The sequence below is a fragment of the Bombina bombina genome, chromosome 2 (assembly GCF_027579735.1).
Source record: "Bombina bombina isolate aBomBom1 chromosome 2, aBomBom1.pri, whole genome shotgun sequence".
Classification (NCBI taxonomy): domain Eukaryota; kingdom Metazoa; phylum Chordata; class Amphibia; order Anura; family Bombinatoridae; genus Bombina; species Bombina bombina.
This window is the reverse complement of record NC_069500.1, coordinates 1,379,094,998-1,379,111,286: the sequence shown is the minus strand read 5'-3', so window position 1 is coordinate 1,379,111,286 and position 16,289 is coordinate 1,379,094,998.

The window sequence follows — 16,289 nt, the reverse complement described above, 5'->3', positions numbered from 1 at the left end:
CTCACCAGGAATGAACCAGGGGAATCGGCTATACCAAACATTTTATTAAAGAAAGAAACTGCAGACAACCTACTCTGTGCAGCTAAAAAGACACCCCTTCCTTGCGCAAGCATGCCAACCATTCAAGCAAATGTACCTGAGTCGACAAATTAACTTGGAACCCCCGCTGCCTGGCAAAACTTTCCCAAGCCCTCCGGTGGTTTTCATAGGTTCTCCACGTCTTTGGAGCCAAAGAAGCCCAGACTTGGGAGATAATATTTTCCCAGCCCCCGCCATCTGCCAAAGAAAATGTGGGCAAGTTTGGCCTGCATGTTCCGCCCTGGGTGCAACCTTCCTAAATTGATCCCATTTAAACCTAGACAATGCATCAGCAATCACATTTTTTACCTTTGGCACATGACTAGCGGTGAAGCTAATATTCAACTGTAAGCAGCGCAACACCAGATGTATCAAGTATGTGACTACCTTCGGGGCGATGCGGACAAACGATTTATGGCATACACCCCACTCATGTTTTCTGACCAGAAAATAACTAACCTATTGGCCAGTTTATGACCCCACAGCTCAATTGACACAATGATTGGAAAAAGCTCCAGTAGCGTCATGTTCCTCGTGAGGCCCGCCGAAATCCAGTCTGATGGCCAAGGGGCCACGCTCCATTCCCCGTTCAGGTAAGCCCCATAACCAAATCCTCCCGCTGCATCCATGAAGAGGTGCAGCGATTGGTTTGAAATAGGGTCCTTCCTCCATAAACAGATACCATTGAATTTCTTCAGAAATTCCTCCCAAACCATGAGATCCTCCTTCATCTCACTGGAAACCTTAATCCGGGACCTTGCCCCTCTTGGCCCCTGAAATTGACTTTCCAATCTCTTATTAAAGATCCTCCCCATCGGTATTGCCCTACCAGCAAAGTTCAACAGACCCAGCACGGACTGTAATTCCTTAAGGGAAATAAAATCCGAACTCGCCACTGACAAAACCACCTGAAGCAGGCGGTCAACCTTGTTCCGTGGAAGGCTACAAACTGCAGCCCGTGTGTCAATTTCAATACCTAAGAAAGTGAGACACGTGCAGGGTCCCTGCATCTTATCCCCTGCCAAAGGTACCGCAAATCATCCCATCATATTCTGCATGATTGCCATCATCTGTGCACATTCGTCAGAATCAGCCCTTCTCACTAGCAGGAAGTCGTCCCGATAGTGGGCCACGGCCCCACCCCCAGACATCTTCTGCACTACCCAGTGTAAAAAGGAGCTAAAACTTTAAAATAGGGCACATGACAGTGAGCATCCCATGGGAAGACATCTATCCACATAGAACGCCCTGTCAAATTTCATACCCATAAGCCTGAAAGCTGACGGGTGTAGGGGTAGTAGCCTAAAGGCTTACTCTATGTCCAGCTTCGCCATCATAGCACCCTCACCATTGCAAGCCACCCTGTCCAATGCCACTTCTTTACCCAATTTCTCCCTAACTACTTCTGGGAATTTGTATGCTGATTTCAGGTTATGGTGCACCGTAGAACCTACTACACTACCCCCCACAGGAATTTTAAACCCCTCTTCCAACCCTGACCTGAGCAGCCGAGCCATCTCCGCATTAGGGTAATGCGCCAGCCATAGGATGGGCTGCACCATGGCGTGCTCCAGGAGAGCTAACTGCAGCACCGTCCAACCCCAGTTTGGACCACAGGTGGTGATCCTGAGTTCCAAAATGAAGGAGCGGGTTGCTACGGAAGGCCATGTCTATTTCCCGCGATGGTCCCTCCTTAAACCTAGAGTGAATATCATCTATGATATCCTCATACTTGAACAGATTGTGCCCCTGGGACTGCCATTTGTCCACATAGCAAGTCGCCAGCACCCTAAAGCACCCACCGCTGCCACTCTTCATATGTCTCTGGCCGCTGCACTTTCTTAGGGCCTGTGACATCCGCTGCTCTCTCTCTAACCCTACAAGCCTCCGGCGAAAGTTCAAAGATGTTGACGTATCGCCCATCCTGAATCTTTTTCACCACCTTCGATTTCAAATGACTGTACAAAGAATGCACCAAACATGGGTATGTGTCCCCATGAGAAGCTACCTTCCTTGATACCGCTACCACCCCAATGACCGGTAGACCTACGCTTACATCCTGTGAAAAAGGAACCACCTCACTGCCCACTGCTGGAGTCATTTTACCTTTTACCTGCACAGCCACCAACTTCTTGATCGTCTTAAACATTTCCTTTTGGCCCTTTCCCACTAAGCCTAAGTCACCCTCGCTCTCTGAGCCTGACTCACTGGAAGATGTACCTAACTCTACGTGTGCAGATGTATGCAATAGGTACTCACCACTGGGGGCCAGTGGTGGTACACCTCCTGCTGACAGTGGCTGTGACGTGGAAGCTGTTGTGGCGGGTGTCATGGCTGTAGGTGCTGTGGCTTCCTGTCTGGACGACGATGCTATTGCCATAACTGGGTGATCTGGGATTACACCCTGTGAAAACAAAAGATTTTGGGGAGTACTCTGTGCAGATGATTGGGCTCCCAAGGGGTTCCCTGCAATCCTGCCCTGATCGCCTAACACACACATTCCCAGAGCAGCCGCAACTGCCCTCCGGATTACCTCCTCATTCATACTATAAGCTTGACTCTGCGCCATCATCATGCCTTCCCTATTCGCACGCAATACCCCGCACAACAAGATTCCCTGCACCCCCCCTCCTATCTGCATTGCCATTTGCCACACCAGAAACATCCATCCCATCTGTGCCCAATAACATGCCCTCTGTTAGGGTGCCAGGAATCATACTGAGATGAGAAGTGCAAAAATAATCACACCTTTATTAATAGCAAAAAATAATAAAAAGTCCACAAAACAAATAACAAGCCAGGAATCAAAACCAGAGCTGGTAATCAGATGAGCCGAGTCAAGAGCAAAAGCGAATAGTCAGACGAGCTGAGTCAGGAGCCAAAGCGAGTAGTCAGACGAGCCGGAATCAGGAACAAGGAGAACAGCAGAGTCAGGAACAAGCCAGAGATCAGGAACCAGGAGGGACGTCAGACAGCCAGGTAATACACAGGAGCTCTCACAAACAGGTCTGAGACAATGCAAGGGCAAAGCATACTGAACAGAGGCCCTTTAAAGAATAAGTGATGACCTCACAATTCTGAGACTGCATCCTGTCTCACACGGATGATGTACACCAGTCTGGCCATAAAAGGAAGTGCAGGAAATGAGCAGCATCACACAGTATGCACCAAAGTCAGCAAGAGAGGTGAGTAAAATGGCTGCCAGCAGCACATGGCAAACACAGCAGGGAAAAAACCCTGACAGTACCCTCCCCTCAACGACCCCTCCCCCACGGGAGGACAAAAGGCTTATTGGGGAAACGAGCATGGAAGGCATGGAGGAGGGCGGGAGCATGAACATCAGAGGAGGGAACCCATGAACGCTCCTCTGGACCGTAGCCCCTCCAGTGAACCAAATATTGTACGCGGCCCCTGGACGAGAGTCAATAATGCTGCTGACCTCATACTCCTCATGGTTGTCAGCAAAGATAAGATGGGGACGAGGCAACACAGTGGTAAACTGATTACAAAAAAATGGTTTTAAGAGGGAGACATGAAAAACATTGGAGATGTGCATTGCAGGAGGAAGGTCAAGAGCGTAGGCCACAGGATTGACCCGTCGGAGTATTCGAAAAGGACCAACATAACGGGGAGACAGTTTATTGGAAGCCACATGCAGGTTCAAGTTGTGGGAGGGCAGCCAAACTCTCTCAACAACCTGGTAGGAAGGCTCGGGCAGACGCCTACGATCAGCCTGGAACTTTTGGCACTGCATAGAACGATGAAGACAATCCTGAATCTGCACTCACCGCCGGAGATGCTCCTCCAAAGCCGGAATACCCTGAGACATGAATGAATCGGGCAACAAGGATGGGTGAAACCCATAATTCGCCATGAACGGGGATAACTTGGAGGAAGGATTAATAGCACTATTACGAGCAAACTCTGCCCAAAGTAACAGTTCAGACCAATTATTGTGGTGATCTGAGACATAGCAACGGAGAAACTGTTACAGAGCTTGATTAGACCATTCTGCAGCCCCATTGGATTGAGGGTGATATGCCGAGAAGAAGGAAAGCTGGATCCCCATTTGAGCACAAAAGGAACACCAAAATCTGGAGACAAACTGGCTACCCCGGTCCGACACTATCTCCTTGGGTAACCCATGTAAACGGAAGACCTCCCAGGCAAAAATTGAAGCAAGCTCCTGAGTGGTAGGCAACTTCTTCAAGGGAATGCAATGTGACATTTTAGAAAAATGGTCAACCACCATAAGGATAACAGTATTGCCATTGGAAACAGGGAGCTCGACAATGAAGTCCATGGAAAGATGTGTCCAAGGACGCTCGCCATTAGCAATAGGTTGAAGAAGACCCACAGGAATATGTCGAGGTGTCTTATTCTGTGCATAAACTGAGCAGAAGGAAACATACGCAGCAACATCAGAACAAAGAGCTGGCCACCAGAATTGTTGAGTGACAGATCAAATCATTTGGTTCTTGCCTGGGTGACCTGCGGCTTTAGGATAGTGGTAAGTGTGCAAAAGTTTAGTTTGAAGATTCTCAGGAACAAAACACTTACCACTAGGTTTCTCAGGAGGTGCATTGGTTTGTGCAGCCAGGATCTCCTCCCCCAAGGGAGAAGTCAAATTAGTACGTATGGTAGCCAAAATATGGTCAGGAGGTATAACTGGAGTAGGTACAGACTCCTCCTTGGACAGAGGGGAAAATTGTTGAGAGAGGGCATCAGCCCTAACATTCTTACTACCAGGCAGGTAGGAGATCACATAATTAAACCGAGACAAAAATAGTGCCCATCTGGCCTGTCAGGGCGAGAAACGTTTTGCTTCAGATAGATAAGTTAAATTCTTGTGGTCAGTAATAATGAGCACTGGCATACTAGTACCCTCGAGAAGATGCCTCCATTCCTTGAGTGCCAAAATTATGGCCAGTAATTCCCTGTCGCCAATTTCATAATTGCACTCCGCTGGAGACAATTTCTTACAAAAGAAACCACACGGATGCAAGGAACCGTCAGGCGTAGGACGTTGAGACAAGAGGGCACCTACTCCAGTCTCAGACGCATCGACCTCAAGAACGAAAGGCAGGACAGGGTTAGGATGAGCCAGAACTGGAGCGGCAGCAAAGGCAGTTTTAAGACTATCAAAGGCCTTAATGGCAGTAGGTGACCAATGGAGTGGATCATTCTCTTTACGGATCATGTCTGTGATAGGTTTGACCAAGGAAGAAATGTTTTTAATAAACTTTCTATAGTAATTGGCGAACCCCAAAAAACATTGAATAGACCGTAGACCAACTGGGCGAGGCCACTGCAGAACTGCAGATAACTTGTCAGGATCCATGGAGAACCCTGCAACGAAGATAACCTAACCTAGGAAGGTTACTTGAGTCTGATGGAACTCACATTTCTCGAGTTTACAAAACAAGCCATTCTCACGTAGTCTCTGAAGAACCCTTGTAACATCAGAACGATGAGCCTCAAGTGTGGGTGAGTATATGAGGATGTCGTCTAAGTACACCACAACACACTGTTGCAACATATCTCGTAGGACATCATTAATAAATTCCTGGAAAACAGCAGGATCATTACATAGGCCAAAGGGCATTACAAGATACTTATAATGCCCGCTCTTGGTGTTAAATGGTGTTTTCCATTCGTGGCCCTCCTTGATCCTAACGAGATTGTACGCTCCTCTCAAATCAAGTTTAGTAAAGACCGTAGCTCTCTTGAGGAGGTCAAAGAGTTCTGTAATGAGCAGAATAGGGTAAGCATTCTTAACGGTAAGACAATTAAGACTCCTATAATCGATGCATGATCTTAACTCGCCACCCTTTTTCTTCACAAAGAAGAAGCCAGCCCCTGCAAGAGAGCAGGATTTGCAGATGATCCCCCGCGACAGAGCATTGGCAACATACTCCTCCATAGCACAAGTCTCCGCAACAGACAGAGGATAAACCCGGCCCCGAGGAGGAATGGCTCTGGGTTGCAGGTCTATGGCACAATCCTAAGACCAGTGAGGAGGCAACGTACCGGCACGCACCTTGTCAAAAATGTCTAGGAACTCTCGGTACTTCTCTGGCAATTGAGATACCGAAGACGTGCACAAGACTTTAACTGGTTTCTGAAGACAAGTGGAAATATATTGTGGAGACCCCGACAAAATTTCGGACCTGCGCCAGTCGAGACTGGGATTTTAATTTTGGAGCCAGGGATAACCCAGAGTAACCGGAAAATGCGGAGAGTTTATCACCTGGAACTGGAGGGTTTCAAAATGGAGAGCCCTGATAGCCATGGATAATGGAGTAGTTTCGTGAGTAACGAGTGCGGGCCGAAGGGGCCTGCCATCAATGGCCTCAATAGCAAGTGGAATGGACCGAGGCAAAACAGGAATGGAGTGCTTTGATACAAAAGCACTGTCAATGAAATAGCCCACAGCACCGGAGTCAACAAGAGCCTGGGTGACTATGGAGGAGTCCACCCAGGAAAGGACAACCGTGATCAAAGGTTTCTCCTTTAGCGGTTCCGGAGACAAGGATAAACCACCCAAGGTCTTCCCCCAACAGGACCTTAGGTGTGAGTGTTTCCCGGCCGTGTAGGAAAGACTTCAAAAGGTGGCCCTGTAACCCACAATAGAGGCAGAGCCCCTCCCTCGTCCTAAAGGCCCTTTCCACCGCTGAGAGACGCGTGAATCCCAACTGCATCGGCTCAGCAGTACCTGGTGACTCGGGACAAGGAGGCATGGGAGGAAAGGAAAGCATGGGTGGGAACGAACATGTAGGAGACAACGTAACAGGAGGCTTCCGCAAGCGCTCCTTGAAAGAGGGCCTCTCACTTAGTCTGATGTCAATTAGGATAAAAAAAGACACCAATGCCTCGAGATCTTCTGGTAAATCGCTGGCAGCAACTTCGTCTTTAATCGCATCAGAGAGCCCATGAAAGAAGGTGGCAACAAATGCTTCATTGCTCCAACCAACCTCTGCGGCAAGCGTAGGGAACTCAATGGCATACTGAGCAACAGATCTTGTACCTTGCTGAATGGACATGAGGCGTTTAGCATCAGAGGAGGAGCGAGCCGGAACATCAAATATCCTTCGAAAGGAGGCCACAATTTCAGGGTAATTTGAAATCACAGGTTTATTAGTCTCCCACAAGGGATTAGCCCAGGCAAGAGCTGTGTCAGAGAGTAACGAGATGAGAAATCCCACCTTAGCTCTGTAAGAGGGAAACGCCTGAGGTAACATCTCAAAGAAAATGCCCACCTGGTTCAAAAACCCTCTGCACTGATTAGGATTGCCTCCATATCGTTGAGGTAGAGGTGTAGAACTGGACATGATCCTGGTAGAACTAGATGCAGCAGCGGAAACAGGAGCAGCCATAACTTGCGGAACACTTTGGTCCAAATGTGCAGTGCGAGTCAGCAGGGTTTGTAGGGCTAGTGCAAATTGATCCAAGCGGTGATCCTGTCCATCCATCCTGGAAATTATGGCAGGTAAAGGTGGATTATTAGCACCATCAAGATTCATGGCCCTTGCATAATGTCAGGGTGCCAGGAATCAGACTGAGACGAGAAGTGCAAAAATAATCACACCTTTATTAATAGCAAAAAATAATAAAAAGTCCACAAAACAAATAACAAGCTAGGAATCAAAACCAGAGCTGGTAGTCAGACGAGCCGAGTCAGGAGCCAAAGCGAATAGTCAGACGAGCCGAGTCAGGAGCCAAAGCGAGTAGTCAGACGAGCCGGAATCAGGAACAAGGAGAACAGCAGAGTCAGCAACAAGCCAGAGATCAGGAACCAGGAGGGACGTCAGACAGCCAGGTAATACACAGGAGCTCTCACAAACAGTGCAAGTGCAAAGCATACTGAACAGAGGCCCTTTAAATAATAACTGATGACATCACAATTCTGAGACTGCATCCTGTCTCACATGGATGATGTACACCAGTCTGGCCATAAAAGCAAGTGCAGGAAATGAGCAGCATCACACAGTATGCACCAACGTCAGCAAGAGAGGTGAGTAAAATGGCTGCCAGCAGCACACGGCAAACACAGCAGGGAAAAAACCCTGACACCCTCTTGCTCCCACTTGCGTCAACGGATGTACTTTCGCGCCAAAAAAATTATTGCGCCAAGAATGACACAATAAAGTCTAGCATTTGGTGCACCTGCGGGCCTAATCCTGCATGCAATTTCAAAGAAAAATTAAGTCAATTTAAAACCCCAGGTAAGAAAAATATTTCTTAATATGTTTATTTTCCCCAAATATGAAACTGGCAGTCTGCAAAAAGGAAATACATGAACCTGACTCATGGCAAATATAAGTACAATACATATATTTAGAACTTTATATTAATGCATAAAGTGCCAAACCATAGCTGAGGTGTATTAAGTAATAAAAACATACTTACCAAAAGACACCCATCCACATATAGCAGATAGCCAAACCAGTACTGAAACGGTTATCAGTAGAGGTAATGGAATATGAGAGTATATCGTTGATCTGAAAAGGGAGGTAGTAGATGAATCTCTATGACCGATAACAGAGAACCTATGAAATAGACCCCCGTTAGGGAAATCATCGTATTCATAAGTGATACTCCCTTCCCGTCCCTCTGACATTCGCTGTACTCTGAGAGGAATCGGGCTTCAAAATGCTGAGAAGCGCATATCAACGTAGAAATCTTAGCACAAACTTACTTCACCACCTCCATAGGAGGCACAGTTTGTAAAACTGAATTGTGGCTGTGGTGAGGGGTGTATTTATAGGCATTTTGACTCTTGCCAATTACATGAAAGAAATAAACGCTCACAGCAAATCTAGAGCCTCTTCATAAGCAGTGCATGGGGTCAAACCTGGTGAATTATACAAGAGTGTGCACGGCTGGCAAATACAGAGCGACCAACATCGTTTCTATTAGCTCTGCTTCAAAACTTACAAAAAAGAAAAAACTTGCTGGAGCTGTGGGCGGCCAGCTGATTTTTCTTGTGTTTACTTTCCATTTAAAGCCATTTTTCATATATGCTTTTATATATCTGCAATTAGAGGACCACTAAACACATTTGAATAATACAATATACAAATGCACAATAAAAAGAGAATGGAAAAGCACTTATAACGAATTGTTCTATAAAAAAGAAGAATGGAGCGCATCCAAAATCTAAGTACAGTATCTTTTTTTTTTTTTTTTTTAAATAATTTTTATTGAGGTTATGAAAAGATACAGCATGTGTAAGGTGCCACATAATATAGATATCAAACTGTAAGATAAGCAGAAACATTTTGATTAAAGCAAAAATAAAACATTCAATCTCTGTGGCTAGTCATCTTAAACCTCTGTTTTATATTATATATTGAGATGAGTTCCTCTATGTAAGCAACGGGCTACTTTTTGAACCCAACAAAGCTGATGGTCACTGCGAGAGGAAATTGGCATTGAGAATGGTCTCTTTTGGACCTAGTACTGAAAAGAGCGAGATGGGGAAGATCAGCAGACCCTAGCTGCTTTAAAGAGATGAAGAAAAGGGGGAGAAGAAAAAGATGAGAAAAAGAGGATGGGAAAGAGAAGGGGGAGCGTGACCTATAGCTTAGGAGCATAGTGAAGTTAATATAGTATGATTTTGCAGTATAATTACTAAGGACATTATAAATCTAATGAAGTGGGTAAGAAAGTGACTGGGAGTTCAAGAAAAAAAGAAATAAATTCAAATAGAAATAAAATTATTGTGTTATCGTTTGAGGTGTGGGATTTGACTCTATTATATACAATGTTCTAGTGTATTACCTGGGGCGTAATTATTAAGATGGGGAGAAATATATGAGCGTATGGACATAAAAGCTTGATGAAGTAATTTTCTCAGATGAGGGACATATGCTGCAGCTACCTAGGTACATGGACAGTCTATTCATAAATAAGCCATATGACACACTATAATGACATTAAACTACCTCACTTACATAGGGTGTATATGATCTCTTAGTGTGATAGGAGATAGGTGAGGTTAGAGGGGAGATGGCTAGGTCTGGGTAGGTTGTTTGTTGTCCTGGGGGGTTGCATAGAATGGCAGTATAAAAGTGGCTTAGAGGCTATTGTTATGAAGGGAGGAAAATTTCGGGTGTGTGTGTCGTCATATGGGCTAGCAAGGATGTGCATGGTGTCCCAATAAAGTGATGTGTAGGAGTACAAATTAAATGGGGGTGACATATAACTTAGGCCATTAATATGAGCTTAATCAGTACTATAAAGATTCTCCTTTGAGCTGAAACATCTAAAATGGGTTGTATATATCTCTAATTATAAGTATGGATATTATACATATTGATCCCTTATATGCTACTGACAGGTAATGCTAGATTAATTAGAGTTTACATCAGTACTGTGTTCACTGTTATAGGTAAGGCTATTACATACATTAGAGCTAAGGAACATAAACTATCTCTGTGAGGTAGGGGAAAACATTCAACACTGATCTCTTCTAGGTTGAGGAAGGTAGCAGATATCAATAAGGAGTCTCCTCTATATATACTTATCCCAAGTTAGGAGATCTAATAAAAAGATAGAACATATTCCCATATCCAGATTAAAGCTAACAGGCAACAGTGGGCATTAGTCATCCGCATGGTCATTTAGTAAGCAGTATAACATTAACTTTGTCTATATTAAAACTATAGTATTGAGCGATATAGAAACATAGTGCAAAGTGTTCAAGTCTCAGCGCAATGTCCCTTATACCGGATTTCGGGAGAGCATCTGCCTAACCCACCCCGGTATCTTGAAATTGTTCAAGGGGAACCCCTCCAGGTTGGGGATGTGTGTTAGCCAAATTTAACTTCAGCACGATTGCTGCTTTCATTCGATCCAAAAAGGATATAGGGAGTAGCGCTATAGGCATTGCGCCAGATCCAGAGGTGAGCGTATACTGTGGCCTCCGTTTCTTTCTTGTAGGGGTGTCTGGCGAGATCCCGGTAGTGGGCTTATTCACTGTGATGTCTGAGGGGGCTCTCCTGCGCCAATATGCTGCTCTGTTTATCGGTCTTGATCGTGGCGCCTCTGTGATCATCTCGGCTCTTGGGTCCTGTAAGTCTTGTCCACTCTTAAAAGGCTCTCTGAGAGAGCAGGAGGTGACATAGGTGATCTGTGCAGTCCAAGTCCGCCGCAGCTGTACTGGGAGAGCTGTGGTAATCCTCACCTTCACTTGGCTTCTAGATCTCCGTGGAGGATGAGCAGTAAACTGTGAGTTATTCCAATCTTGGGAGGCAGCTTGAGGAATATAGTTGGGATTATTTGGCCATGTAGACTGAGGAGATGTTGTTTTGAGATCTTCCGACAATGTCTCGTGTTGTGGGACTATCGGCTCCTTACTGTCAGGGGTTTCACTAGTTGGTCTCGCCATTGCTGTTGTTAGCATGTCAGTCAGGCTCAAAAATTGATCGTCCATCCGACGGATCAAATCTTGCAGTAAGGTCTGTAATAAACTCTGATCTTCTTTTGTAAAAGTCATTTTTCTTCCCACACTGGCTAATAGGTCACTTAGGGCTATGATAATAGACGGCGCACCGGGAGACAGGGCCGAGGATCCTGTGAGTTTAGGCCTTATCTGATTAAATCAGGTCAGAGGCGTAGTAAAGTTTATAAAGCTGAAAAGTTTTATGATCCTCGGGTTTAGTGTAGAGAGATAAACTCGATTCTATCTTATAAGCCAACTAATTCTCAGAGAAAATAGAGGTATTTAAAGTGTCTAGTTGGAGTATGCTTATTTTGCGACTTCTCCCGGTGCTGCCTGGCCACGCCCCGGTAACGCCTAAGTACAGTATCTTTAAAACAACAATTTATTTGTAGTACATAAAACAATATTCACTCACAAAGGTGCCCTCAAACTTATGAGGTATGTGTCTGACTTTAAGAACGAACACAATCCCACTCCAGCTGTGCAATTACGTTTTTGATTCCACCCAGTACCTGCAGACGAATCTTGTCTCTGTCCAGATCTTATATGCAGGGGGAACTAATCAGTGCATTGCTATCAGGGATATACATATATAAGTGAATACTCAGTAAATGGAGATCGTGTGATAAACACTGTATGGGATGAACGGTTAGTATTTAGCTGGATGTGGTTCAATCCCTGCAGTGTTCACACTCACTTCTCCTTCGATACGTTATGGGCGTGGCCTTACACGTTTCGCGGGCTCCTCCCCGCTTCCTCAGAGGTTATGCCCTATCTGTCTATACTCCTACCTCTTAACACCGTCACTTGCTACTCCCCCTACAGCTCATTGGATCATATTGGGGGGGGGGGTGTAAAGTGGGAGTGCCTCATACTCGATCTATTTCCTATGTGTGCCGTAACTCTCCTTGTTTTTTTATGTGGTATGTCAATTCACAGCTATTTACAAAAGCGTTTTATATGGCTCATTTTCTACATACTGATTTCTGATGTTTAGCAAAGTAAATTTTGCACAATATAATTACAATCCCTTTTTAAACATACAATGAAAAAATACACTCCTAAATCCTTAAAAAATGTTACACAATTTAAAAAACTTCACGTAAAAATATAAATATATGCAAATGCACATATACTAGTTGTATACCTATACATAAAAATAAAAACCAAGCAATTTCATACAAAAAATCAGATATTGATAAAAAAATATTTACACATCTTATATCCCCTAAAAAATGTATAACAATCCAATTACATGATTTTAACTCTTTCTGGTATGTAGTGGAATATAATGATAGTTATATGGTGAGTGTCTATCTAGCTTCCCATAGCTATATGTCTATTTATGAATGTCTATTTACCTTCCCATTACTATAAATCTAATGATGGCAACACTTATGGGTAATATTTCAAATATATATTTACCCATTTATCCATATTAGGCATCTAAAAAGGCTGCCAAATTAATATCTTGATTGAGACCCCCCGGACCCATAGTATTCAACCTTTGGATCCAGAAGGTTTCACGCTTTCTAAGCTGTAGGAGGCGATCACCTCCTCTTACTATACTTTTCACATGTTCAATGCCTATAAGGTAAGCAGAAACATCCGCTCCCACACTTGCAACAATGTTTCAGACCCAGTACACTCCAGACTTCAAGTCAGTTATCCCTTAATTTTGTTACAGGCCCACTAGAGGGCCCTCCACTTCCAATTTACTTAATTCCCTACAGCATGAACTATTGAACTTCTGAAAAGTCTTTGTTAAACTGAATGCTACATTCAAAATTTTGAATGTGGATATTCAATCTAATTATGAACATTTGAAATAGAAAGTAACATTCAAACTGGAACACTTTAGCTAAAAACATGTAAAATTGTATATATATATATGCATACTAGGCGATAAGCCTGCCGAGAGGGCAGTCTATGTTTAAAAAATACAAATCCCCCAACCTAAAATTACAAAAAATAAAAAGTAAAATTACAGAAAAAAATAAACAAAGCTATCCAAAATAAAAAAAATTAAACCTAAACTAATACCCCTATAAATTCCCCCCAAATAAAAACACCCCTTAATCTAATACTAAACTACCAATAGCCCTTAAAATGGCCTTTTGTAGGGAATTGCCGTAAGTTAAACAGCTCTTTTACATTTAAAAATTACTAAATCCCCTCTAACAGTAAAACCCCTCACCCACCAAACCCCCCCCAAAATAAAAAAACCTAACGCTAAAAAAAAACTAAACTACCCATTGCCCCTAAAGGGGCATTTGTATGGGCATTGCCCTTAAAAGGGCATTCAGCTCTTTTACTGCCCTTAAAAGGGCAATCAGCTCTTTTCCAGCCCATTAAATCCCGAATCCTAAAAATTGGCAGTTTTAGGGGTTAATAGGTTAATTAGGTTTATTGCGATGTGGGGGTTGGCAGTTAAGGGGTTAATATTTTAATTATGTTTTTTGCGGATTAGGGGTTAATTACTTTATTATTTTGCGATGTGGGGGTTGGCGGTTTCTGTGTTTGTTAATACTTTGTGCGGGGGTTAGTTTTTTTTTTGTTATACTTCATGCGAGCAGTAACACGTTTTTTATTTCTTGCGGGCGGTTAGTTACGTGTTTTTTATTTATTTCTTGCGGGTGGTTTGTTACGTGTTTTTTCGTGCGGGCAGTTGCATGCTTTTTTTTTTAAACGCTTCGGGTTTGCATATGCTGCATCCAGGTGTATTCAGAAAATGGCAGGGTGGTGAAAGATTCCAGGTGGATTCTTTTGGCTGTTCGCACAGCCAACATTCTTTTGGCTGCCTCGCACTGTTGACATTATTTTGCATATGCGTGCGCAACTGGCGACCCCGACGGACGCGTTACAAACACGACTATTGCATAGATATGCAATATTCATCCTATAATATAAAAGGCCAAGTGTGTTTGTCCGAAGCTGTCATGCGCAGTAGGACAAACACACCTGGCCTTTGATTGACAGCTTGCACCATACCTGGCCTTAGGCAGCAGCGCGTGACACAGCTGGATCCTCAGCTGTGCAGGGTTTGTGCGAGGATCGGGTCTGGCTGGGTCTGGCTGTCGCGAGGCATCTCTCTGCATCAGTTGTGTGCAGCAGCGCGTGAGACAGCTGGCACCAGACCTGGAGGCGCGTGAGTGTCAGTTTGAAGCACCTCTCCTCTGGATCAGCTTTGCGGTTTGCGCAAAGATCGGGTTTGGCTGTCGCGAGGCATCTCTCTGCATCAGCTGTGTGCAGCAGCGTGAGACAGCTGGCACCAGACCTGGAGGCGCGTGCGAGTGTCAGTTTGAAGTACCTCTCCTCTGGATCAGCTGTGCAGGGTTTGCTGTCGCGAGGCATCTCTGCATCAGCTGTGCAGGGGTCTGCGCAAGGGAGGCTTTAAAAAGTAAATAAAAGAGCGCAACACTGCCTCACACACAAGAACTGCCTGTAGTGAAAGTGGAAGGTTTAGTTATTAAGTGGGGGGAAAAAAAGCAAAACTTCTGTCTGTAAGAGGCTCATTAAAGAGCCTAAGACTGTGCTATGTGGAGAGAGAGAGAGAAGGGAGAGAAAGAGGGGGGAGAGAGAGGGGAGAGAGAGAGAGAGACAGAGGGGGGGAGAGAGAGAGAGGAGAGAGAGAGAGAGAGACAGAGAGGGGAGAGAGAGAGAGGGGGGAGAGAGGGCGGGAGAGAGAGAGAGAGACAGAGGGGGGGAGAGAGAGGAGAGAGGGGAGAGAGAGGGGAGAGAGAGAGAGAGAGAGAGAGAGAGAGAGAAGGGAGAGAGAGGGGGGGGAGAGAGGGCGGGAGAAAGAGAGGGGGGAGAGAGAGGGGAGGGAGAGAGAGAGGGTAGAGAGAGAGAGAGAGAGGGGGGAGAGAGAGGGGGGGAGAGAGAGAGGGCGGGAGAGAGAGACAGAGGGGGGAGAGAGAGAGAGAGGAGAGAGAGAGAGAGAGAGGGGAGAGAGAGGGGGGAGAGAGAGGGGAGAGAGATGGGAGAGAGAGAGGGGGGAGAGAGAGAGAGGGGGTAGAGAGAGAGAGAGGGGAGTGAGAGAGGGGGGAGAGAGAGAGAGAGACAGTGGGATACAGAGAGGGGGAGAGAGAGAGGAGAGAGAGAAAGAGGGGAGAGAGAGAGGAGAGAAAGAGGGGAGAGAGAGAGGGGAGAGAGAAAGAGGGGAGATGTGGATGGAGAGAAAGAGGGGGAGAGAGAAAGAGAGAGGGGGGAGATAGAGAGAGATAGGGGAGAGAGAGAGACAGGGGAGAGAGAGAGAGGAGAGAGAGATGAGGGAGAGAGAGACGGGGGGAGAGAGAGGAGAGAGAGATGAGGGAGAGAGAGAGGGGGAGAGAGAGAGAAAGACAGAGGGGGGAGAGAGAGGAGAGAGAGATAGAGGGGAAGAGAGAGAGAGAGGGGAGATAGAAAGAGGGGAGATAGAAAGGGGAGAGAGAGAGAGGTTGAGAGAGGAGAGAGAGATAGAGGGGGGAGAGAGAGGGGAGAGAGAGAGAGAGAGAGAGAGAGAGAGGAGAGAGAGAGAGGGGAGAGAGAGAGGGGAGAGAGAGAGAGAAGTGAGAGAGAGAGAGAGAGGGGGGAGAGAGAGAGAGAGAGAGAGAGGGGAGAGAGAGAGAGAGAGAGAGAGAGAGGGGGAGAGAGAGAGAGGGGGGAGAGAGAGAGAGGGGAGAGAGGAGAGAGAGAGAGAGAGAGAGAGAGAGAGAGGAGAGAGAGAGGGGAGAGAGAGAGAGAGAGAGAGAGAGAGAGAGGGGAGAGAGAGAGGAGCGAGACG